Raw genomic sequence first — 24394 nt, 5'->3', positions numbered from 1 at the left:
TTTCCCTGGCTGTAGACACTGCCATGTAAGCAGCAAGAACTCCACTCATTGAAATTGTTTATGGAGCTTAGACTTAACTCTTCAACAAAAGGAGCCTGAGCTGTTGGTCTTGGCTGAGTTCAGTGTGAGTCATGTGCTCTTTCAAGTACCTGATTGGGTCTGGACAGAGTGAAGGGGCTCACTGGCTGTTCTGCCCTGTGGAACGGTTCCACGTGGAGACAAGGAAGGTGGGGTGGAGAGAAGTGGAGGGGCAGGGGGAGCTGTATTTCCAACACAGAAGGCACACAAGGGCACACCAGGGAGAGCCTTCTAGCCAGTGCTGCCTCTGCCCCTGCAGCTGGAGCTGGCAGCCTCCTCCCAGCTATGAATCACACATTTGATTGCAACCCTCATCCTGCAGACGGGCCCCGAGCCAGCTGCTGGGCCCTGGTTTATCGCCGGGCAACCCCCTTTGTTTCAGCTCTGAAAAGGCAACAGCCCATTGGAGAAAGCACTGGAATGAAGAAAACCAAGGGCATTGTGCCCTGGGGTTTGCTGCCCTTTGGGGGAGGATAACTATTTCTGAGCAGCATCCAGCTCACCAGGGTACCTACAAAGGGGCTTTCACCATGGTGCACGTAGGCCTCTGGGAGCTGCTCTCCAGGAGCAGTTTGCTGGAGAGTTGGGATTATCACCTTCCAGGGAACAAGCCCTGGAAGGTCTGGAATTTCTCCTCTGTGGTACCTCTAACATGACCATGAAGGGAAGGAAGGGACGTAGGAGAGAGACACTTGATATTTCTAGAGTGATGTTGTTAAGAGCACGCCACAAGCCCTGGCAGTGGCTACCGCTGGGCTCTGTGTGGTGTCTGTGTGTCTGTAAGCGGACACCACGACATGTAGTGAGCAGAAACCGGCCATGTAATCCAGTTCTTTATCAGGCTTTTGCTCACACACCCCTGTGGTCTGAGCACCGAGAAAGGAATGCCTTCACACCAGCAACCTTTCATTCCCGGGCTCCCTGGGTTGCATAAACACAGATTTCTAGTTTGGCGTCAAATGAAAATATTGGAAAACTATGAATGACATAATAATAGTCTCTTTGTTTACCTGACTTTTCTAAACAACTTAGAGTCTTGGTATTCTAAATATCGTTCTACCTCCTTACAATACTTCTCTGATATATTTAGGAATCAAGACAGAAAATCTACATTTTAAGAGAAAATCGAGGTCTGGAAAGGTGAACTGATAGGTGAAGTGTAAACCAGGACTGGCATGTATACTGCATGCCTTCCAGTCTCCGCTAAGCATTGCTGTGTGATTGAATGTTTCCTGGGGACCCATGGACATCCTGGCTGTCCTTCAACATTCAGCTCAAGCTTCACCTCGCCCAGGTAAGGCAGCATCCGTTTCAGCCCTGCACTCCCTCACTCTGGGTCACTCTTGACCCCATCCTCCTGACTCACTGCTTGGAGAGGTAGGCTTTGTTTTGTATCTCATTATAACAAGAGTGGTGATGTAGTATGTTCCTCTCTAAGTTGACCATGAGCCCCTTGCAGGCATTGACCACATCTGAGACAACTTCATTTCCCCATTCCCTAACCCCTTATCTTGTATACAGTGGGTGCTTAATAAATGCTTTGCTGGTATTTATGAAGATGTGTGGTTTACAGTTGATGGCTGTGACCACTGCTCAGGAAAAATGGTGGCTCACACATCACCCAGGGCCTTCCAGTTAGCCAAGCACTTCCACATGCCTTATCTCACAGCAGCCCTCTAAGGTGGCACAGCATCCCCAAGCACAGAGCGTGACAGGGAGCCTCAGAGAAACTGAGTGACTTGCTGGAGAGTCCTAATGACTGGTGAGTGACAGGACCCAGCCTGGAACCATGTCATCTGTGGTCAGACCCAACATTCTCCACATTTCTGAGGAATGATGCACTGGCCTTCACGCAGGGACCCCCAAAGCCTCTGTCTTTTACACCTAAGCTGTCCTTTGTTTTTCCGCTGCAGTAGTGACTACAGTGAGCTCCATCACAAATGTCAAAAGTTAAATTTAAAGGAACATTTTACAATTTCTCAAGCATGTCATGCAAACACCATCTGACCCTCTGAGATGTGTGGGAATGAGGTGGGTAGTAACAGATGCACCCAAGTTTTATTGACATCATTTTCAATTGAATTACCTTACGTGCACTCCCAGAGTGACAGTATCCCCCTTGGTACCCAGAGGGAGAGCATTCTCTCTTGGACCATCTGCTCAGCCCTGATCAGTGCTCTGCCAAGCTGCCGCCTCCCCTGCGCTGAGGCCTCGAGGGGCCTGTGATGGGCATGTGGGGCATGTCCCAGGCAGCAAACTCAACTTGACACTACTGTGACTCCACAGTCACTTTCCTGTGGTGTCTCCCTCCCCTCAGGCTTGTCAGCCTAGTGTCCAGCCCCAGGCAGGACAGCCGGACAGAGCGGTGTGGTTTCTTGGCCAGACTGCTCTAAAACACCAAATACCATTTCCTGCCCCAAAATGAGGCTCCCTGCACAGAAAGGGAGCAGGAGTTTTCAAACTCCTCAAGCTGCTTATTTTTCACTCTTTAGTGGGAGATTTTTCACCTTTAGACTGAGTCCGAGTGTCATTAAGACGCCAGCTTGGTGGCACTCATGAGGTTTGTAGTGAGGCTGTCCCAGTACCCCCCAGTACTGGACACCTGCAGTGGGGCTCAGCCTTTCGGGGCTCAGGGCTGAAAGGCTGGGCGCCCTGTTGTCTCAGCAGAACTCCACGCTGTGCATTCATTGAGTTACTTGGAATAGAGAATTTCATGTGACTTCCTAGACAGGAGGTGCACTTTTTCTTCAGTGCTTAGGTAAAACGTAGGATGAAATTTGACAAGAACCACCTGAATTCATAAGTGTACGTAAGTTTACAAGTCATTGTAATGTTTATCAGTGATTTTTAAGGAATACTGTTGAGCAAAAATTTCCATTATGTAGTGCTCTGTTCTCTGGGTTTCCCCAAATTCAGATCAGCTTTAAGACACACTTCTGTTGCCTGGCAATGGCCCCATGGTGCCTTCCTTTTGAGCTGCTTCTCAGTGTGATGTTCTGACAGTAGGGATTCAGTTTTCCAAAATAATTTCTCAGTCTTTCTGGGATAAGGGATCCACAGACCTCACGAACCTATCCCTGCGTCCCTCACAGCTACGGTCGGTGGAGTTCTGATCTCTGCCTGGTTTCTGTTGGAGAGGTCTGTGAAAGTAAGCTCAAGCCTCAGCAGATTATTTCATCAGCCTTCATAAAAGCATGTCAGGGCTCTGCCAGGAAGAATCTGGTTTCAGAGGCAACTTTCCTTTTAAAGTGCCAAGGTAACCACTGCTACCCAAACTCATGAGGATCATGTTGCAGGAAGCAAAAATATGATAGCATGGCATCTTGGCGGACAAGCTTCTTTCCTCTCTCCTCCAGAGCCTCCAAACAAATAGCTCTCTGGGGAAGTGATGTCTGCATCAAAAGCTGCTTGTCACTCAGTGGGCTTCCCAGATGGGGAAGTGTTTGCTTTGGCTGAGAATGACTATTCTCTGCATCCGGAGCCAGGGGCTGCCTGCAGTGGACCCTTTCTGGCTGTAGCAGGGTGCATTTTTGTGGGTGCCACGCCTCCCCCCCAGCTCTTGTCATCCAGAAAGGTCAGAGGAAGTTAAGACAATACGAGGGCCCTGACAAGTACTGAAAATCTTCAAAGTGGGCAGAGGCTGCCAGGTGGGCCATGAAGATCATAAAACCTCTTTCAAGCTTCTGTCTGAGTTGATAACATCCAGTTCTTGGTAAAATCTGGGATCTTGAGGGATGCTAAAATTCGATTTTTTGTTAAAGAACAAATGAGAGATAGAAATATGTACATCTTCCTGTTTAACTCATTTTTGCATCCATAAGACCTCCTCAGGAAATGTGTCTGCATTAAAAACAAAAGTCAATGAAACATGTGACATGCCACAATCCTGGAGTGAGAAGTCATGCTTTCTCTGTCAATCACTGAGCTGTACTGTGATCACTGTTGGATGCCCTGAGCCCTAACATCCTCAAGTCACTGTTTTTTTGATTACTAGAAATGTGTAGCACTGTTCAGCTTCTAAGATCTGTAATACTCTCAGAGAGTTTCCCTAAGTCACTTTTGCACCTAGGTGAGACCCTCACTCTTTTGTGAACCACCTGTCCAGCATCCTTGTAAGGAACAGAGTAGCCATGTGGGAAAAAACTAGAGATCAAAGACATGACCAGGCCCTGTGACTTTTACCTGTGAGACTGATAGAGGTGAAGAAAGGATTGTGGGTTTAAGACAGGGATAGTCAGGCAATGATGGCCAAAATAAGTCAGCACTGAGTCAGGGCTTGAAAAAAGTTATGGTCATTTTCTAAGTGCTGAAACTTGAATAATCCTCACAAACTTGAATAACAGCACTTAAAGTTTGCGTGCTCACACACCTCTTTCAAATATACCTTTTTAAATCTGTTTTCTGGATGTCTTGTCTCACCAATTCTTGTTTAAATTCTTCAAGGAGAATGACTTTATCCTCTTCTTTTACATCCTTCAAAATATGATCCATGAGTCAGCAGCATTCTGCACCCCTGGGAACTTGCTGGAAACGCAGAATCTCGGGCTCCACCCAGGGCCTATTGAGTCAGAAGCTGCATTTTAACAAGATCCCCATGTGATTTGTTTGCACATAGTTTGGGAAGTGCTGCTGTATTCCTTGTATCTCTCTAGATCCCCAGTCTTCAAGCAAAATACTCAATTATCATACAAATGCTTTACTTTTAAAAAAAACTTGAGGTATAATGCACGTATCAGTTTGCTCATTTATAGTGTTCAGTAGCTTTTAGTAACTTCAGAATTTTGCATTCACCGTCACAATCTTAGAACATTTTTATTATTCCATAAAGAAACCCTCATGTAAACCATCACTTCTCAAGCCCTCGTGCCTCCCAGGCAACTCTGAATCTACTTTCTGTCTTTATAGTTTTGCCTCTTCTGGACATTCTGTATCAATGGAGCCATGCAGTATAGTTGCTTTTTTGACTGTCTTCTTTCACACGGCATATTTTTCAAGGTTCATCCGTGTCATAGTGTGTATCAGTACTTCATTTATTTTTATTGCTGAATAATATTCCATGGTGTGGAGTGGATGTAGTACATTTTATTTGTCCGTTTATCAGCTGATGGACACTGGCTTTTTTCCACTCTTTGGCTGCCATGAATAAGGCTTCTGTGAACATTAGTGTACAAGTGTTTGTATGGACATGGGTTTTCATCTCTTTGGGGTCTATACCTGGGATTTGAATTGCTGGGTCATACTTTATGTTTTTAAAGTATTTTCATGTGATCCATCTGTAAAAGAGGAGGAAACTGAAGGCCAAGAGGTTGTCTTGCCTGTGGAGGAGTAAAGTTATCCAGTTCTATCTTTTGACTTTTAGTGCATTAGACTGGTAAATGGTATAATTGAAAGAGAGTAGGTGAACTAGTTTTTCCAAGATCAACCAAAAGATTTAGTTTACTAAAGGAAGATTGTGATCTAAGATTTACATGGATTAATTTTCTTTCTCCAGTCCTGGATAGTACCTGGGAGCCTGATGCAGTTTGTCTAGCTTTTAGACTGGACTCAACTAAAAAAAAAAGTGTTTCATAACTTTCATTTCTAACCAGGGTTTTCATTGTATAGGGCAATGAAGGGGAGACATTTTTAAGGATAATTACTCAAATGCCAGGTCCAAGACGAGCTCACTCTTCTCAGCTTTCCTATTTTATTTAGGCTAATCAGCTGCTTGGTTCCTTATGTTTTTGTCAAGCATTATGGATTAATGTTGTGATGAGTTGCTTGTCTGTAGTTGAACAAAAGCTTTATGCATTTCTTTATGATTTATTTATTAGATTTCTGTAATACTTTTCACTTAAGAGCTCATGGTACTGGGCCTGTCATGTTAGGATGTTGTTTTTATCATAAACATTTCCAAGCATCTTAGTAATGTTGACAAGACTGTTAACAGGGATGATTCCCAGTAGAGCTAAGGAGAAAGGGCACCAAATACATTATTAGAGTGGCATAAATATGAACTATCAACATAAACACGAACTGTTCCAGAGACATGAGCTAAGGTACAGGAGAGTCCAGAGGAAGAGAACTAATTTTGTCTTATGATGTGGAGGAGGGGAGGAGTCAGGAAAGATCACAGAGGAAGTGATATTGGAGGTGAATTTTGAAGGATAGTAAGAAGAATGCAGGATAGGTACGGATGAGAAGCACATTTTGTTTTTTAACAGCTGTTTTGAGGCACAACTGATAGATATATAATGAGGTGCCCATATTTAAGCTGCAGTTGGGTAAGTTTCGCTGTAGGAATGCACCCATGAAATCACACCACCATCAAAATAATGAACATACTCATCACTCCCAAAGGTTTCCTTGTGGCCCACTGTACCCCTCCCTTCTGCCTCACCCCACTCGCCCCACCTTCATCTGACCCTCAGGTAGCCATTCACACGCTTTTTCCCACCATACGTTAATTTACATTTTTCTAGAATTATATGTAAATGGAATCATAGCATGTGTACCTTTTCCATTCAGCGTTAATCACTTTGAGAGGAATCTATGCTGTCATGTATACCAGGAGTTTACCTTTTTCTTGTTGAGCAGATTTCCACCGTATGGATTTACCATGTGGTATTCATCACTTTTTGATGGATATTTGAGTTGTTTCTAGTTTTATGAAACTGCTGCTAAGAACACTCATGTACAAGTGTTCATATGGACACACACTTTCTTTTCTCTTGGGTAAATACCTGGAGCGGAATGACTGAGTCATAGGGTAGATGTTAGTTTAACTTATTAGAACCCGCCCAATAGTTTTCCAGAGCAGTCATACTGTCATACATACTCACCTGGCCTGTGTGGGACTCTCAGTTCCTCCACACGACTTGGCCTGGCCAGTCTTTTTAATTTTACATGTTTTTTGTGTGTTGGGTCAGGGGAAGGCACGTCTGAGGGTGATTCCCTTGGGAGAAATCACTGAAGTGATGTGAACCCTTTAAATCTCTTGTTTCATGTTGCAAATTGTTTTTCATAAAATTCTTCTTTCATTTATCCTCTTAACAAAGATACCATCTTATTGGCCTTCACATCTTAGAATCCTGCTTCATTTCCTTCAGAATTCCTCTATGGAAAGGAACTGGGGCAGAATATGTGGAGAAGGGTCTTTGGAAGCTTCTTGATATTAGTGTTTTCCTCCACTGTGGCCCCTGCTCTTCCGAGGTCTCCCCAGAGGTAAGAACTCCACCACACAGGTAGAGGGAGAAGGTGAGACAAGCCAGGAAACGCAGACCCTGGAAAGAATGGGAAGGTACTGTTAGGAGCATCCCGGGCTGATTTCCAGACCTTGAGCTGGTTTTCTGCCCAAGTGTAGGACTTACTTGTAGTCCCTTAAAGACAGATGAAAATTACAGCTTTTCGTTTTCTGTCTGTCAAGTGCCACCTCACTGTTAGTAATCACTTATAAATATGTTCATTTTTAAAATAATTGGTCCATCTAAAATCTTTAGGGGGAAAATTTAGCCCAAACGTTACATTAGAAGAGAATCTGTAACATCTCTTCCAGTTCTGTGGTTCTCCAGAGGCTCTTTCCCCTTAAATAAACATAGGACGACTGCTTCTGTCTCTTTAGCAGCGAAGGTTTCCGCCTTTTCACTGATGTTGGGAACTGTATGGTTCATGCAGTCCAAGCACCAAACCTGGACGTTTAGCCTGGGAATTCAGGGATTTATTTTTCCTGGCAAGGTTTACCCACGAGTCTTCGTTTAGGTAGTCTGTCAGTAGGTTGAGGTTTGCCTCCTTGGACAGCTGACTCACTGGACATGACTCATTGTTAAATATAAGCCAGACCCAGCTGAAGACTGTACAAAGGACATGTCTTCCTGGCTCACAGGACTCTAATCAGAGGGACACTGATGAGAATTGGAGTTAGAATCTGCTTCTTTGTTTTGGCCGGAATCCTCGTGTGGTCCGTGGTCCTGGGGGGACATCTGAGTGGCCTTTTCTGTGCTTTGTAGGAGCTCTGAGAGCCTTGTCTAGGGGCACAGGAGATGGTCCATGATAAGCTGTTAATGACCGGATGCAACCACTCTTTTAACTTACAATGAAAGTTATTAAAATACGTGAATGATTAACATCCTCTACAGCCACTGTTAGCAATTACAATCACTGAAGGAGAGCCTCTGTCCTTTTCTCTTTCACCACCGTTTCTTTGGAATATCTGCCCAGTCTTTGTGTTTAGCTGAAGCATTTCTCCAAAAGGGTAAGGCTTTCTCCAGATGACTGGCTTGCTATAGGAGAGAGTCTTCTGAATTTTAACATCAATTTTCTCCTGATGCTGAGTCCCTCTACACTAGACATTGGTTTGTTCTTCTTTCCTCTTCTCACATTATCTTTCTCTCTCACCCTCTTTGGCTTTCCCTTAGTTTCCACCTTCCATGGGGGGAGACATTTCCTCTTGTTAAAATACAGCCCTAAGAGTTCCCCTTCCCACAGGAATTTCCCGGCTCGCTCACTCACCCTGTCTAGATGGTCAGCTCCCCTCAAGAGACACGATTCATTTCCTTTCTAAGTCTGCCCACCTTCTCAGGCAGAGCTCTGACAGGAAACCCTAACCCAGCAGCTAAAACCCAGGAAAGAATTTCTCCACCTGGTCTCCGTACCTGGTCTTTCCCAGTCATTCCAAGTCCTGCTTTGGGATAACTGAACTCCAGTGATTTTTTTAAATATAATGCTCCACTGTCTAAGGGCTTATGTTCCTTCTGTGTCCTTTTAAAGGGCAGTGGCAGGAGATACCATTAACTCCACTTTAAAAAAGAAGGAAGCTGGGGGGAGGATATAGCTCAGTGGCAGAGTATGTGCTTAGCATACATGAGGTCCTGTGTTCAATCCCCAGTACCTCCATTAAAAGAGTAAATAAATAAAAATAAATTTAAAAACCTAATTACTCCCCCCCAAAAAAACAGCATAAAAAATAAATTAAAAAAAAAAAAAAGGAAGCTAGAGAACATCAAAGTGACCACAAATTTGGTCACACAAGGGCTCAGAGCCCCAGGGAAGGCCTAAATCTTCAGCTTTCTTTTAAAATTTCATCTGAATCAGGAGGTCTCATGTCCTTTGGGCCAATTTGACCTTTTCCATTGACCCTCTGAGGGCTCCATGGCTGAACTGAAATTTTCCATTCTCCCGAAAATGGAGAAGCACCCCCAGACCCACCCCTTCTTCACGACCACCCTCTGTCTTCCTGGTGTTCTTCTCGGCCCAGCTGAAGGGAAGGGTCCCTTTGCAGCCTCTCTGCTCCACACGATGCTGTGACCGAGAAGATGCCTTCTTGTTCCACAGATGATCCCTACTGTGGAGCAGACCCCCAAGGCATTGCTCAGGTGATCTCCCTTCCTGGTCCATGGAGGTTCTGAGAAAAGGTCTGCCCTGCTGTCCACCACAAAGTCTCCCTCTGGGTGGAAGGGCAGAGGCCTCCGGGAAGGCAGAAACTGCCCAGTTCCCAGGAAGGTGGCCTCCTCACAGTAAGGGCTCAGAAACCAGCACCCTGGGTGCCCTGGCAACGGTGTGAGGGCAGGGCTGACTGTGAGGTCAGCTCGATGGAATGCTTCCGGTGACACCCTCCCAGTCAGAGAGATGAGGTGAGTCAGAGGGTAGGCCAACATCCCGACTTCGAGACTTAGATTTGAGCAAAACTGCACCCTGAGGGCAAAGAAAAGGAGGCAAGTGGGGTGGGCCCTCCACCCGCTCCAGGTCCCTTTGCTTCACCCAGGGCTCAGGGAGGGGACTTAGCACAGGTCTCATCGACCAAGTCCCACACATTCTCTTCTTGGAACAAATCGAACATTCAATTGCTGCTTGAATGGGTTTGCTCTTCTGAGCTCCTTGGGAGTGAGTGAGTGGTAGGAAACCACATGCTTCCACCAGCCACCTCCACAAGGAAGGAAGAGTTTGTTCTGGTGAGGACCAGGCAGAGCTGTGCCTTGTCCTCGGCACCCAGGAGGCCATCAGAGATGCTTACTCCCTGGGCTGAGAAATGAGGGTCTGCTCTTGTACCACTTTACAGAAGTCTCTCCCCTCAAACCCTTGCAGGGCCCCAGTATCTCAGCAGAATGGATTTAGAACTTAGGACAATTAATTTGCTGACTCGGAAATGGTATCCATGGGCTCAGCGCTTCCAAAGATGGGATCTGGCAGCTGGGAGACAGGGACGACAGGGCTTAATTGTGGAACACGGCCTGTGACTTAAAAGAGAGTGGTTTCCACAGAGGTGCCACAGGCCTGACTGAGGCTTGAGGCCTCAGGCCAGGGTGAGGCTGGGGGGCCCAAGTCCTGGAGCTGGGGCAGGTAGGCGACTTGGAGCCCTGAGCTGGGGGCCCGGGTTCTGAAGGGCTTTAGCTGCTGCTGTCAGCAGGTAGCGCATGAAGGTTGGAGCCCACAGATGGGGAGGGTGCCCCTGGCCTGTGGGGAGGACAGCTGCTTCCCTGACCCTTCACGCTCACAGCACTTCACATACTTGGTCCCTTCTCCATTCTCAGCATCCCTCACCCTCCTGGGACTGGCCAGTTGCATAGTCAGAAAGGGGTGAATGGGGAGCCATGAACTTGACCTCAGCCATGTCCACAGGGGTGAGGTGGAGCCGCCCCCGCTGAACCAGCCGGATAGATTGAGGTGCTCAGGGTACGGCCCGACCCAGTGCCTCATTCACAGGAGGGAGGGCATCGAGTTCTGCCTGACGACTTCTCATCCCTACTGTTCTCCCTTTCTTCCTACAAGGTGGTGATGTCTTACTCTCCTGGACTCAGAGGGAGTTTTGTTTCCAACAGCCCTTCACTCTTTACACATGGACGATCTCTCTCTTACCAACTTTTCTCCTCTCCTTCCAATTCTGACATTCAGGCTGTCATGTCATCACCTTGGGTTTGGTTTCGTTATTGGGTTCCAGACCCTTTAGTCCGCCTGGGGATGCAGCGTCGGCCCAGCCTTCCTTGGGCTTGCACTCGAATTAGAGAAGTAGGCCCTGCTCATCAAAGAGACCCCATAAGTTCTGTGCTGGTGGCGACAGGAAGGACGAGTGGAGGCCTCTGTCAGGGCGATGGTGGGGGGAAGACATCTCAGAGGCTATTTAGGACTTTGAGCAGGGTTTTGAGAGGCTGAGGGTGGTTTTCCCAAAGAGAGAAGTGGTGCTCATTTCAGGAAGAAGGAATGGACGCACAAAGGCCTGGGATTTGAGTTGCCTTTAGAAAGTGGCTGCAGCTGAGGGTGCCCAGAGGTGGCTGAAGTGGCAGGGTTTCAGGGTGAGTAGGGGCAGGGCTGGGACTTCATTTCCTGGCTCCCAATCAGGAACGAAAGGCTCACACAGTCCCTGAATTGGGAGGAGGTTCTGGGAAGCGTGAGACACCTTCCTCTCCCCCTCCCTCCCCCCCAGGATAATTTATTCGTTCATCCCTCTCACCTGAGTCCTGCCTCACTTGTCACCAATCCTTGTGTCACCAACAGCTTGTCCTTGATTTGACTGAATGAATGAGAAATCACCCCTATCAGGAACCCTAGCAAAAGCACCACACAAAAGCAGGAAGGATGTTTCAAAGGAAAATCCTCACGTAGGAAGTAGGGAGACTAAAATAAAAAAAGGAGAAAGGGAAAAACAAACTTAGGTCACCTGTGAAAACCACTCAGCTAATGAAATACGGGATATGACAGAATGAATTAAAATAAGCTAGGAAAGTAATCACAGACAGCCCTTAAATAGCAGTCACTCTGTAAGCCCTTTTCTAAGCATGAAACATTTATTAACTCATTAAAGCCTCATGGAAACCCTATGAGTTTGAACACTGTTGTTGTCCCCACTTTACAAATGGGTAAACTGAAGCACGGAAAAGTAAAGAGAGTGAAGAAGTAAAGAATGGCTCTGTGCAGTGGATAAGAGTTAACAGTCTGCATATATTATAACACCAGTTCAGAATGAATAAGTTTACTTTAAAGGGTTTGGGAAAATTCTCCCCTCATTCTCCTTCTGTTCTCACCAGGGAAGAGATTATACCATTACACCATTATATATGCATTGTACCAAGTGTCAGGCCGGCTTAAGCCTGAAGTACAGTTCATCCTCAATATCCTCAGTACTCCTGGGGGACTGGTTCCATAATGCCCCTCGGATACCAAAATCCATGGATGTTCAAGTCCCTTATATAAAGTGATGTAGTATTTGCATATAACTGCACATATCCTCCTGGATACTTTAAACCACCTCTATTACCTAATTCCTGATACAGTGTAAATGCTGTGTAAATAGTTGCCCTGAGGTATGAGTCAAATGCAAGCTTTGCTATTTGGAAATTTCTGGAATTTAAAAAATAGATATTTTTGACTTGATGCAGAATTTGTAGATACAGCAGGTCTACTACACATCCAACTTTGGGTGTCGGGGGTAAAAGTGAACAGTGGGGAGCAGAGGTGCCAGCAGCCTGGCAGTGCTCAGCTGGGTGGGGCCCAGCACTCAGCGCACACCGCGTGGTACCCTAGAGAGACAGTAGGTCCTGATCAGAACCCTGGTATCAAACAAAACCTGCTGTGGTGTCCAGAAGCGATGAGGGAACCTGGCAGTTACTTAAGCATCCAGCAGAGCTATGTCCAAACAGAAGAACTGGGAAAAAGAAATAATCCTATTCACAAATAAATATAAGAACAAAACCCCAAAGAATCCCTGGGGGGGGGGGGAACTGACAAGAGCAATAAATGGAAGTGATTATTGAACGTGGAAATCCTAATTAAAAAAAAAAATCAACTAGCCTTATGGATAAGCATTTGAGTGGCTTTAACTTAGAATTTAGGCAAAATGTGTTTTCACTGAAAAAAACATGCTCATGAATAATAATTTTTTTGAGATGAAAGAACATATCAACCCAAAGGAGGGGTACTGTAAAAAAAATTGGTTTCTTAGAAATTTATGTTCATTTTTGTTATCTTCAAGTTTTGCCAATTACTGGTGAATCTTTTCTATTTCTTTTTTTGTTTGTTTTTTGTTTTCCAGATTCTTCATGTTTTGTTTTATTTAATTGAAGTATAGATCTATTTCTATTCTTTGGATAATATTAGTGTTTCTGTGGACAAAATCCAAGACTCAGGAATCCAAAAAGAAAGTCTGTGGCATTTAGGTCAAGATTTGCTCCTCACTCCCACCCCCACCCCACTGCAGATTTTGATTCACTTTGGTCTCAGGGGCATGACATCTATTAATCTGAATGGCATTCTGGTTTCTGAATGGCAAATAAGATAAAAGTATTTAACCTCTTTAACCTCTTTAGTCCACCTGTATCCCTGGGTCACTTTATTTTAAAGGGTACACGTGCACATAGTGTATTAACTAACCCTCGGAGTAATCACTCTGGTTATACCTAATGCAGCAAATACTATTCAACTTTAACAAAATAAGAGTTTTATACTGTCTGGCTTGTTCTTAATTCTTCCCTAAGGGCCCATTTGGTTTAGCATCAAATGTAAGATTAAGAGACTCTAAACTTTAGCTAAACAGTCACTCAAGGGATTTAGAGATGATCTCTTCACACAACAGAGTTAGCGTACTCTGGCATCCCCTGCAAACAGCACATCTTTATCCATATCATACACCTCTGTTTCCTAATGATTGTTTATTTCAAAGCCAAATTAAAAAATAGTATTACTGTACCCTAAAAAAAAATCAACTTCTGTTGTGTAAAAGTTTGGCAAGGCAAGTCTTTTTCAATTAATACTGAAAAAAAGAGAACAAAGGTGGTAGTGACAACATGATCCACATGAAACTCTGTGTGTATATCTATGTACGTGTGTGTATGTTTGCATGTATCTTAAATTTGCATAGCACAGATGAAATGAGGAAGTCAGACCTAGTAAGAGCACAACAGGAATTCAAAAGTTGGTCTTCTAAGACCGATTCTAGTGCTCTTTGCAGTACCCTGGGTTGTACCCAAATGGTGATAGAAATTAGTAGGGCAGAGGAGAAAAAAAATACAGAATAATCTTCTGCCTCAGTCCCACCAATTGGCTAATGATTAAATATTTTTTGCATAAGTAGTGAACCATAGTAGGTATTTTTCTCATGCATTTAGTAAATTATTTTTAAAGTTAAATAATAAAATTGCTTTAAACATTTTAAAGAGACAACGGGGAGAGAGACAGGGAAGGAGAAAGATTTATGGTGATAAAGATACAGGGAATGAAGGGGAGTATCTCTCTGTGTCTGTGCAGGAGCAAGTGGGCTCGTTGTCCCTTGCACAAAGGAAAGACCAGGTACCCAGGCAGTGGTCTTTTTCAGAGAGAGAAGGCTTTACTGCAAGGCAGCCAAGCAAGGAGATGGAGGCAAGGCTCAGATCTGTCTCCCCTGTCGGCTTCTGAGTAGGGTATTTATCATGGAGGTAGAGGCCAAGGTGGGGAGGGGGCTCAGAAATGACCAGTGGAAAGTGTAAGTTTCAAGAGTTCTCTGCACAGGCGTGACTGTGACTCCTTCATGCCTCTTCATGGGTCGCATGTGCAATTTTGGGGGTGGGGGTGTTCCATGTGTTTCATGGGGTGGATTTTCAGCCTGTGACATCCAGAGTTCACCATGGGTTATTCTAGTCCCTCAGTGGGCCTGCCTCCTACTCAGTTGAAAGGGCAGTTAGCAAGTTGTTTCCATTCCTATTGTTTCTCTAGTACTCTCAGAGGCAAGCGTGGTCTCAGTTAATCATTTTGTTTCTACCTAACAGGCCTTGTGAGTTACAGGGTATGGCTTCTTCTTTCTGTCTCTTTAGAGCAGCTTTTCTCCCAAGAAATCATAAAACTATACAAAGAACTGCAGAATTCCAAAATGTATCCCTGTGGAGTTACAAACTGAAGAAGGTTTAGAAACAGGGCCCGAAACAGGGAAGGTTCAGGAAGGCAGAGGAGCATCAGGCAATAGCAGGCCAGTTGGCTAGACCTGGCTCAGCTGGAAAGGTGCACCAGCAGAGAGGGAAAATCACTCTCCCAGTTTAGCTGCATGTGAAGGGAAGTGTTTTCTTTAATGTTTGACTGTATTGCTTTTGCAGGGTAAATGCAAATATATGTACACATACGCACATTTAAATGATGGGGATTGATAGTTACATTTCGTAAAATTAATTATTTCCATGTTCGTAATGCTTGGGTGCATATCAAATTATTGGGTGGAGAGAGAGTATGGAGGTTGTATACACCCCTTCATTAACAGGAGGGAATGGATGTAGATATCACATATGGCTTGCACATGCGTAGCTTATGTAGCATTGTATTTTTAAATGTGAGAGTGTAACTAAGCATTCAAAAATATTTAGATTGTCTTTGGTTTTTTTTGCTTCCCCAAATTCCTAAATTTTCTGCAAATGGAATTAAAGTAATAACCTTTGTTGCAACTCTATTTTCTCACAAATGAGTCAGCTCTTCCTCTAGGGAGACCTCTTGCCCTGGTAAGAAATGTTAATGATAGGGCAACAGCAACCAAATAAAAGATTAGGTGCTCTTGGGGAAAGCATATTACTCATAACTTGGTATACATCCTGTCAATTATCCAGCCCTGATGAATAGTACAGGAAGGGAAGCCAGGAAGTGCTAACAGATCTACCAGCCCTATCTCCTTGAAGGGGAAGGTGGGGCGTTGAGTGATTGCACACCAGGCACCTTGCCACACACACCACAGCGCGGGGGCTGGGTCCATTCATCACTCAGACGGCTGTAGACAGCCTCTGCTCTGTTACAAAGTGTAGGTATGAAAGGGTTTGACATTGAGGTCTAAGTAGATAAGCCAAGAGTTTAAGGAATCCAAAATGAATGTCTTGTCTCAAAACCAAAATACTAGGTAAAGGGGAGAAGGATAATCCAAAGGTTAGCCAAAGGGTAGATTTGCTTAGAAAGTACATCTTTTGTCCACTCTCTTTTTCAATGTAACATGATTGAAAAAAAGTCTTTTCACATCTCTAAGTGTGTCGATGGACAGAAAGTAACTTAATTTTCAAATAGCAGACTCAGAGTTGCAGGTGTCCTGGTGGCCTTGACATCTAAATTCTCACCCAGTGAAGGGACTCCTACAAAAGCCCAGGAAAGACCCAGATCCAGTTACTCCTTGGATATTGCCAGTATTCTGGGCAAATCGTGGCCTACCCAGACATATCATTCTACTTTCAAACAGTTTTACTTATTAGAAAGTCCTTAGATGATAGGATGGGACTGGATTTAGGATACTTCTACAGAAGTCTGCACGTCTCTTACCTAGTATCTGTGTGCCCCAAGTGATGTGATTGGGGCTTCCTCTTGAATAAGAGGAGGTAGAAAGAGGAAACAGGGCGTAGGACCACACAGAGTTTCCTGTCTGGCTTGGTTGAAACCCCAATGGAAATAAGGATTAAGGACCAGAAAATGAAATGGTTCGGTCTGCATGCCACCTTGGGACCTCGGGACCAACTGTGTGGGCTGCGTTTTCCCGAGCTCTCCACGGAGCCGGTTCTGCAGTGACCCCTTGAGGTCGGGCAACTTGGGGCTCATTGAGCAAGGTCACCTTTGCATGACGCTGGGTCTTATTTGTGATTCAATCAGCTGTAGCAAAAATATGGCTCCTTCAAGTACCTTTGTAGGCAGCAGACATGGAAAAGGGAGAGACTGAAGAGGAAAGGAAGAATTTGGCAGATGTCTTGGGGATTCTGATGTGGACAGTCTGGTTATATGGCAAGTCCCAGAAGTATGCTGGATTGGAGGAGGTTTTCATGGAGGGAACTGCCTGTGTGCAGGTGAGCAGAACACATGCTCTGGATTAGCGATGTTAACATCCAGCCAGGCTGGGGAACCAGAATGACACTTGGGCTACTGTCAGGTAGAATCCCAGTTGTGGCTTCCAGTGCAACAGAAGCGAACTAAATTACTCCTTATTTCCGGAACTGTGAGGGGCAGATGGGTGACTGACTCTCTGAACCATTGTTTTTTCTTTAGGTCCCAGATTGCTTTGTCAATTGAAATAATTAATGACTTCTGTTACTTTGTAGTGTAAAACATACTTTAATCTTCAGCAGTACAAGCAGTGAGAAGCACTGCAATAAAGTTAAAAGCTGTCACTCAAAGTGACCATACAGTGTATCACACAAACCAGGACATGTTTCAGAGGAAAGAGGGTGTTATGCTGGGACAAGAGGCAATAACAGAAATGAGACTGCTCTGGCTAATTGGGCCACACGGTTACCCTATGTCAGGGTGACCTGTGATTGTAAGACATACCTGGGCACTGAAATCAGGTGGCAATACTTGGATTTATCCAACAACCTGGAATACAGCCTGAATATAGCTGGACTGTCTTGAAGTGTAATTCTGCCCACTGGTGCCAACCTTCCCCACCAACAATAACAGAGAAGAAGGGGAGAAAAACCAAACTCTTTCAGGAACCTCGAAAAGTAATATAGATATTTCGTGTGAGGTGTTTCCTCTGAGTCAGATTGAATTTTTGCTCATTATGTAGGTCTGGACACTGTAAATTACTACACTGACAACCTGCTGATTGAAAGTAGATGTATTTTTGCTTCAGAGGTAAGGAAAGAACTTCCACCGTGGAGCAAATATACTGGAACAGTGGGAGATAAAAAAAATACACTCATCTCTAAGATAACATCCCAAGAGTCCTGTCTGTTCAGTGTGTTTGCTGATTTTTTATCTGTTTCTTCAGGGAGGAAAGCCAGGTTCCAGTTGTGACTTTCCCATTATTTATACTATACAGGGCAGTGCTCATCCTTTCTGGAACTCAGTTTCTCATCTGGGAAATCAGGGTTGGACCAGCTCTAGAGGAATCCTTTTGGCACTGGTAACCTGTGAGTCTAGAGCTCCCATAAATCCTTCAAGATGGGTCATGCTTCTCTGCGGCTCTTCCGCAGTGTTGTGCAGGACTGCTGCTGGAGCCTGGGGGTGAATTGTATATAAACGCTGTGGGAATGATGCACTCAGTGCGTCCCCACCCTCACCTCTAAGATTCCCTGAGTGCTTCCTGACTCTCCCTGCCTTTCTTTTTCTCTTAAAAGGAGACTGAAGTCCAGAGGCTGTGGGTGCGGTTTTCTGTTTATCTGGCTTAGGAGTTAGGCCAGGTTTACTGTTCACTATAGCTGTGATGTCTAAGGCTAAAATTTCCTCCTGTGTCCCCGTTTTTGTTTTGGGGTTTCCCTAAAGACTCCTTGAATAGGCCCTTGAGGCTGGCACTTCATAAGCTGCATCCTCCTGATAAGGAGCCCTGTCATGGGGTGGAAAGATGTGGATGTTGGGGAGGGGCATTGATGGTCCTATAACTCGGTCTCTGTCTTTTACTGAGCCTGCCTTGGGTATTTACCATTCCCATTTGAGGACTAGAAGGGGCTGGAGTTGGGTACTTCTCTTCCCCCTGGTCGTTGAGGCTTTGGTGAAATAGATTCCCCTGAGGACAGTCCTTGTTAAAGAGAACAGAATACTCTGGGTAGATTTCAAAATGCTTGTTTGCCAGAAACACAAGGGAGTTTTTCTTCAATTTCACAGGAAAACCTGGCAGAGCTCCTGGAATTAAGATCCATGAAAGTGTGGGGGTCTCCCTAAGGAGTTTCTTACCCTCTAGACACCCACACTGAGCCTCCAGCAACTTGTTAATTACCCCTTCAAGTGTTTGCGCCGAAACTGCCTGCAGCCTCTGTTCCCAGAAAACTGTGACTGTCTGTCTCCACCTGTCTTTCCAGTTTCCTGAATCTGTGACCTCAGTTCTCTGGTGCATCTTAGAGTTGTGAATCTTCACTTTGTTCAGCTTTTTTCTTGTTGTGATGACTTTCAAGCTCTTCATGTATCTAACCAGAAACCAGAAAGTCCTCTCATTTATCTCAGTAAACAAACTACATGAAATCATTGATAATCGACAATTTTTGTCCAACAAAAAAAAGGCGATTTCATAGTTCAGCCAAACTCAAACAAATGAAGAAAATTAAGTGCAGGGAAATGGCCAAATTTGAGATTCAGGGTACATTGTTATAGCAATCATAACATTATTCTAAAGATTTATTATGATGTTTTGTATTAAAATTCATTTTTGTAGCTCTCTAAAGTAATCTTTCGAGTACTGCTTCATAGGGATTCTCACTCCAAGTCCTTTAAGCAATGCCTGACATACTCAACTTAGTTATAATTACTTCCAGCAGTTTATACTTTACACAGATTTTCACATACATTTTCCCAAGGTGGGTAGAATCAACATAGTCTGCAGGTATCTTAGTCTCAAGAACCAGAACTTCTTCATGGCAGTGGAGCCAGTGCGGTGCTGCTGCTCTGTGATAGATGTTTGTGGAAGATGTACGTTTGCAAACCTTCATCCATATGTATAAGAAATATAACTGTTTTCTTACTTCAGCTTAATTCTGATTTGGAATTCCCATTCTGAGGGGACCAGCAGAAAGTTCCATTTCTACCATTATACCTGTCCCCCACCTGCCCTACTCTGAGACACAAAGAGCCCAGGAGGCCTGAATGGTACTCAGATGGGAGATGGATCCACGTGTGCTGCTCATCGCCTCCCGACTGCCCCCTCACATAGTTCTCCAACCTCTGGTCCCTAGAGGTGAGCTGCTCCTCACTCAGCCCAAGCAGACCGCCTTCCTCCTTTGCCACGAAGCCCCAGAGTCTAGTTACACCACACAGATTTCTGCCACGGACTGTGGTGTGGGTCCCCAGTGCACTTGGAATGATCTCACAACAGAAGGCCAGGGAAGGAAGTGTGGGAAGAAGGGAGGGAAGGGAAAAACAGCAATAATGACAACAGAAAGCGTCTCTTTCTTTCTTCCCTGGACACAAAACACGTTGTCCCAGGTGAGCTGCAACTTGTGTGAAGGAGAGGCCGCAATGTTGTCCTCTGATAGCTTCTGTTCTCTGCTCCGCCCAGAGTGCCCGAGGCAAAATTGGCATTCCAGCCACTGTGAACACCAGGGTGAAACAGAAAAGAGAAACACATTTTTAATGTTTCAGGGAATGACCCTGCCATGCATCCAATACATCAGTTAAGAAACAAAACCTACCGTCAATAATTTCTTCATTTGATTTGAGGCAATTTAATTCCTGGAAATTCTTTCCTTAATTTCCTAAATTTGAATCTTAATTATAGAAGGTATCCGATGAATGCACAACACAAATGAATCTGCAGAGCAATACTGAACAACACTTGGAGAAAGGTCAGTGTGTGTCTTTGGGAGAAACGTCTTCCAGAGACCAGCACGTTATGACATGTTCAAGAAAGTGGGGAGAATAACAACTATTGCTTGAAATGAAGACAGACCTGTACACATAGAATTATATATTTTTAGGTAGATTTCACTTCGGATAAAAAGAGGACTCAGGTGGCTTCAGACGAAGTGGCTGTGAACATGACAACACTGAGAACAGACAGTTGAACAAATGAAATAAGAAATGAAGAAGAAAGAGTGAAGCTGTCAGTGTAACTCAATTACTTTATTAGAGAAACTATAGATATTACACTTGAGTTGCCATTGAGTATGAGTCTGTAGAGGGTGAAAGATGCTTCCTTAATCTAGACAGGAGGTATTTTCCACTGTTTCAAGTTTATGTCAAATGTCCTTACATTGAGTGTAATTTTGAAGTTATGTAATAATACCAGTCACAAATTAGTCATCAATGATCAGTATCCCAGTGTCCCACAAGACCTAGAAATTTCTTTTCTTTTCTTTTTTTTTTCTGGTTACTGACATGTACCTACCTCTTCTTTTTGTCCTTTTATTTCTGTATTTGGCAGTCATTCATTAGTTAGCATAATAATTATTCGGTACCCCAGAAATCCACTGAAGCATGTGATTCTCATGTTACATTGCCCCTGGAAAATGGCCTCTGAATTCTTGCTACCAGACATGACAAAAATCCAGTCAAAGCAAAAACCTGCCTACGAATGCTTTCAGGGCATCAGGATAAGGAAAAAGAGGGGCTCAGAGGTTGAGGCAGCCCAGTTGAGATACTGAAATCATTTATGCAGCAAGGTAAGGCCCTGTGAAGAGTTAGATTTCCTCGAGCAAGCCAACAAGCACACACACGCACACACCCAGTTCCATTTCTAGTAATACGGCAGACAGAATATTCAGATAAACCTCCTTTAAGTATAACTTGCCTACAAATGCCAGATGTTTATTTATATAAACATAGGTGTAAGTATAGATGGATGATTGATAGTTGGATACAACGTTTGGAAAGGTCCTTTTCTCAATTACTTACCTAAGATGGGGTACTCAGCGATTTATTCTCTGAATTAGTGCATGTTCTGCAATATCTTTCTTTCACCTTAACTGATAAACAACTGAAATGCCCCATCTAGGATTCTCAAGACTTTCTTTCAATGGCCTAAAGATACAAATCCACTGGCCTCTAGCTTCCTGTGTTGCAGATAAGAAGTTCAGTGATAGTCAAAAAGGAAAATCCTGGAAACTTGTTTTACCAGTACACGCCCTAGTGTGTGTGTGTCTCCTCAATCCACAGCCAAGAATTCTGAGCATTTTTACTCTGAAGCTCAGGTCTTTATTTGGCTTAGGAAATTTTTCTCCTAAGTTATTTAAGGTTCTTTCTTTTACTTCATTTGTTCCTTTTTCTTTTAAAATGTGTATTATTCAAATGATATCCTGCATCCATTTTTCAGATCTCTCTCCTTTTCCCTTGGAATTTCCATCTCTTTGCATGTTTTGCTCTATGATGTGTGATGCTCATGGTTCCCGACCTTCTAGGCCGGGAGTATCTTCCTTGTTAGCTGCTATCCACCCTCTTAATTCAGCCACTGAATTGGTAAGAGGTTTTTTTTTTTTTTTTTTAAGTTCTACAAAGTCTTTTTATTTTATTAGTTCTGTAGTTTTGATCTTAAGTGCTCTTTTTAATTTTTTTTTAGGAACCCATTTGTCTGCAGCGTGTCTGTTCCATTGGGTATATGATCTTATTATTGTTTCCATGTGTCCTCTTGGGCTTCTGGACACCTTTAGATCCACAATTCCTCTGGATCTCTTCCCTGGGGTCCCAGGATAGAAGCTGACTGTCTCCCTCCAAGGTATCTAGAGGAAGCGTCCCTGATCTCACATCATCCTGGGCTCTCCCAGCACTTGGGCAGGGAGGGCTTGTCCAAACCTTTCTGTCCCTTTGGGGAATCTTGGCACACTCAAGCAGGACAGAGTGAACTCCTTAGACCCCGGGGATCTGCATGCACTTCTTGACCAAGCTCACTCAGCTCAGCACCACTTTTTTTTGCAAAGAATGGGGGAGGGAAGCAGTCTGGAGGGAGAGCCCAAGCCCTCATTTACACCCGCTGGAGGTCCTGGCTCTTGAAAGGCGAGTCCCTTGGATTTGAGAGTGGAGGGGTAGGGCATCATTTAGATCACCACATTCTGAAAATCCCCTGGCCAGGAACTTCTTCTGTAAAATGAGAATATTTAGACCAGTGTTAGAACATATTGAAGGGCTTTTTTAGCTCTCAAAATCTATAAATCACAGATTAGATAAGAAGTATTCGTGACTTTGATAATTTGTGGGATTAGAATGTGTTGTAGAAGGAACACCTTAGGGCAACTGTTTTTAAGAAAAAAAAATGGGGGGGGCTGTAATGCTTTTATGGAAAACCAACAAATTGGAAGACAGGAGATTGAGCTTGGAAACAGATGGCAAGAACCCCTGAGCTTTCAAATCTCTTAATTCTGATCTTATATTGAATGTAAAATGTTTTCTTCCAGCAACCTAGAATAGTTGTCAAACTTCACTGCATGTATGAATCACCTGGGGAGGTTATGATGCAGGTGCTCATTCAGAAGGTCTGGGGGAGGGCTGGAGAGTCTGTATTTCTTACCAGTGGGGATGGTCACCCTGCTTGTCTGTGGCCACATCTCAGTAGCAAGGCCTGGAGTACTTGCAGTGGTGAGTAGACCCCTGGTGGCTATTAGTAGAAATGTACATTTTGTCATACAGCTATAATTTCTTTTTCTGGGAATGTTAAAAAACATACCCCCCCCCAAAAAAGCGAGCAACTGATCTATTTCTAACTGACATTATAAAGGCAAAGGCAAGATAGATTTGGGCTGTATTAATCTGGAATTTTGTGTCACTCCAGACAGACCACATTGCCAGTGATAATTAAAGAAGGGATGTGTTTAGTCTATTAAGTGCTACAGCAAATGCATTTAAAAAAGAAACAAAGAAACCAATGAGCTACAAATCATTAATCTTTATTTTATTAAAATTAAAAAAAATCTCAAAGGCTTTTAATTTGATTCTCCTATTCCTGTCAGGGCTGCCATAAATTACATTTCTTATGTAGTGCTCACTGATTCAGGCTCATTTCTGAATCACACTAACCTACTCTTTAATTAGGAAAAATGAGGGCAGTTTTATAGTAGTTTTCATTTTCTCAGTCTTTTGGCTCCTTTCTGTCTGTGCTTCTCAAACAGAAAATGAAAAGTGCTATGCTGTTTGGCTAATGTCAGTGGTTCAAATTAAACAAAGAATCTGTAAACATTTGAAAGGTATTCAATTTTGGAAACTGTTTTTTCTATTTTTTAACTACAAGTGTATTTCTTATTTTGAATGTCAATAGAGACATTTCCTGGCTTTGCCATGGTAATTAGATAAATGTTCCAGAAAATATCCTTTTTTTTTTTGAGATAACAAAATTAATATCACTCTAGGAAGGAAGATAAACATCCTGCACCAAACCCTGCCTGTTCTCACACTAGAAGCTCATCTAATTAAAACAAACTTGCAAATTTATATTAATATCAACCTGATATTGACATAAACCTCTGGCCTCATGTACAAATCACTAGTCCTGAGCTATTATTGGAAAATGGTTCATTGGCTCATGGAAATTTTCTTTTTTTTTTAAATTAATTGATTTATTTTTATTGAAGTATACACAATTTACAGTGGTGTGTTAGCTTCTGATGTACAACAAAGTGACTCAGTTATACCCATATATTCTTTTTAATATTCTTTTCCATTTTAGGTTATTACAAGATATTAAATATAGTTCCCTGTGCTATACAGTAGATCCTTGTTGTTTATCTGTTTTATATATAGTAGTGAGTATCTGCTAATCCCAACTCCTAATTCATCCATCCCCCCTTTTTCCTTTAATAACCACAACTGGTTTTCTAGTTTGTGAGTCTGTTTTTGTTTTGTAAATAAGTTCATTTGTATCATATTTTAGATGCCACATATAAGTGATATCAAATGATATTTGTCTTTCTCTGACTGACTTCACTTACTATGATACTTTCAGGGTCTACCCATGTTGCTGCAAATGGCATTTTTAATTCTTTTTTATGGCTGAGTAATATTCCATTGCATA

At 43.6% G+C, this 24394-nt stretch overlaps 1 long non-coding RNA gene across 1 annotated transcript in view; it reads left to right on the top strand.

Annotated features, from left to right (window-relative positions):
* Nucleotides 1–1184: 1184 nt before the first annotated feature.
* The window catches only part of LOC141575129 (uncharacterized), a 60424-nt gene continuing 37214 nt past the window's right edge, over nucleotides 1185–24394 (top strand). The window contains exon 1 of the long non-coding RNA XR_012502486.1: nucleotides 1185–1372. This is a non-coding gene — a long non-coding RNA (uncharacterized LOC141575129). The remainder of the gene's footprint in view (nucleotides 1373–24394) is intronic.

Source organism: Camelus bactrianus, chromosome 26 (genome assembly GCF_048773025.1).
Source record: "Camelus bactrianus isolate YW-2024 breed Bactrian camel chromosome 26, ASM4877302v1, whole genome shotgun sequence".
NCBI lineage: Eukaryota > Metazoa > Chordata > Mammalia > Artiodactyla > Camelidae > Camelus > Camelus bactrianus.
This window is presented reverse-complemented; position numbering and strand designations above follow the sequence as displayed.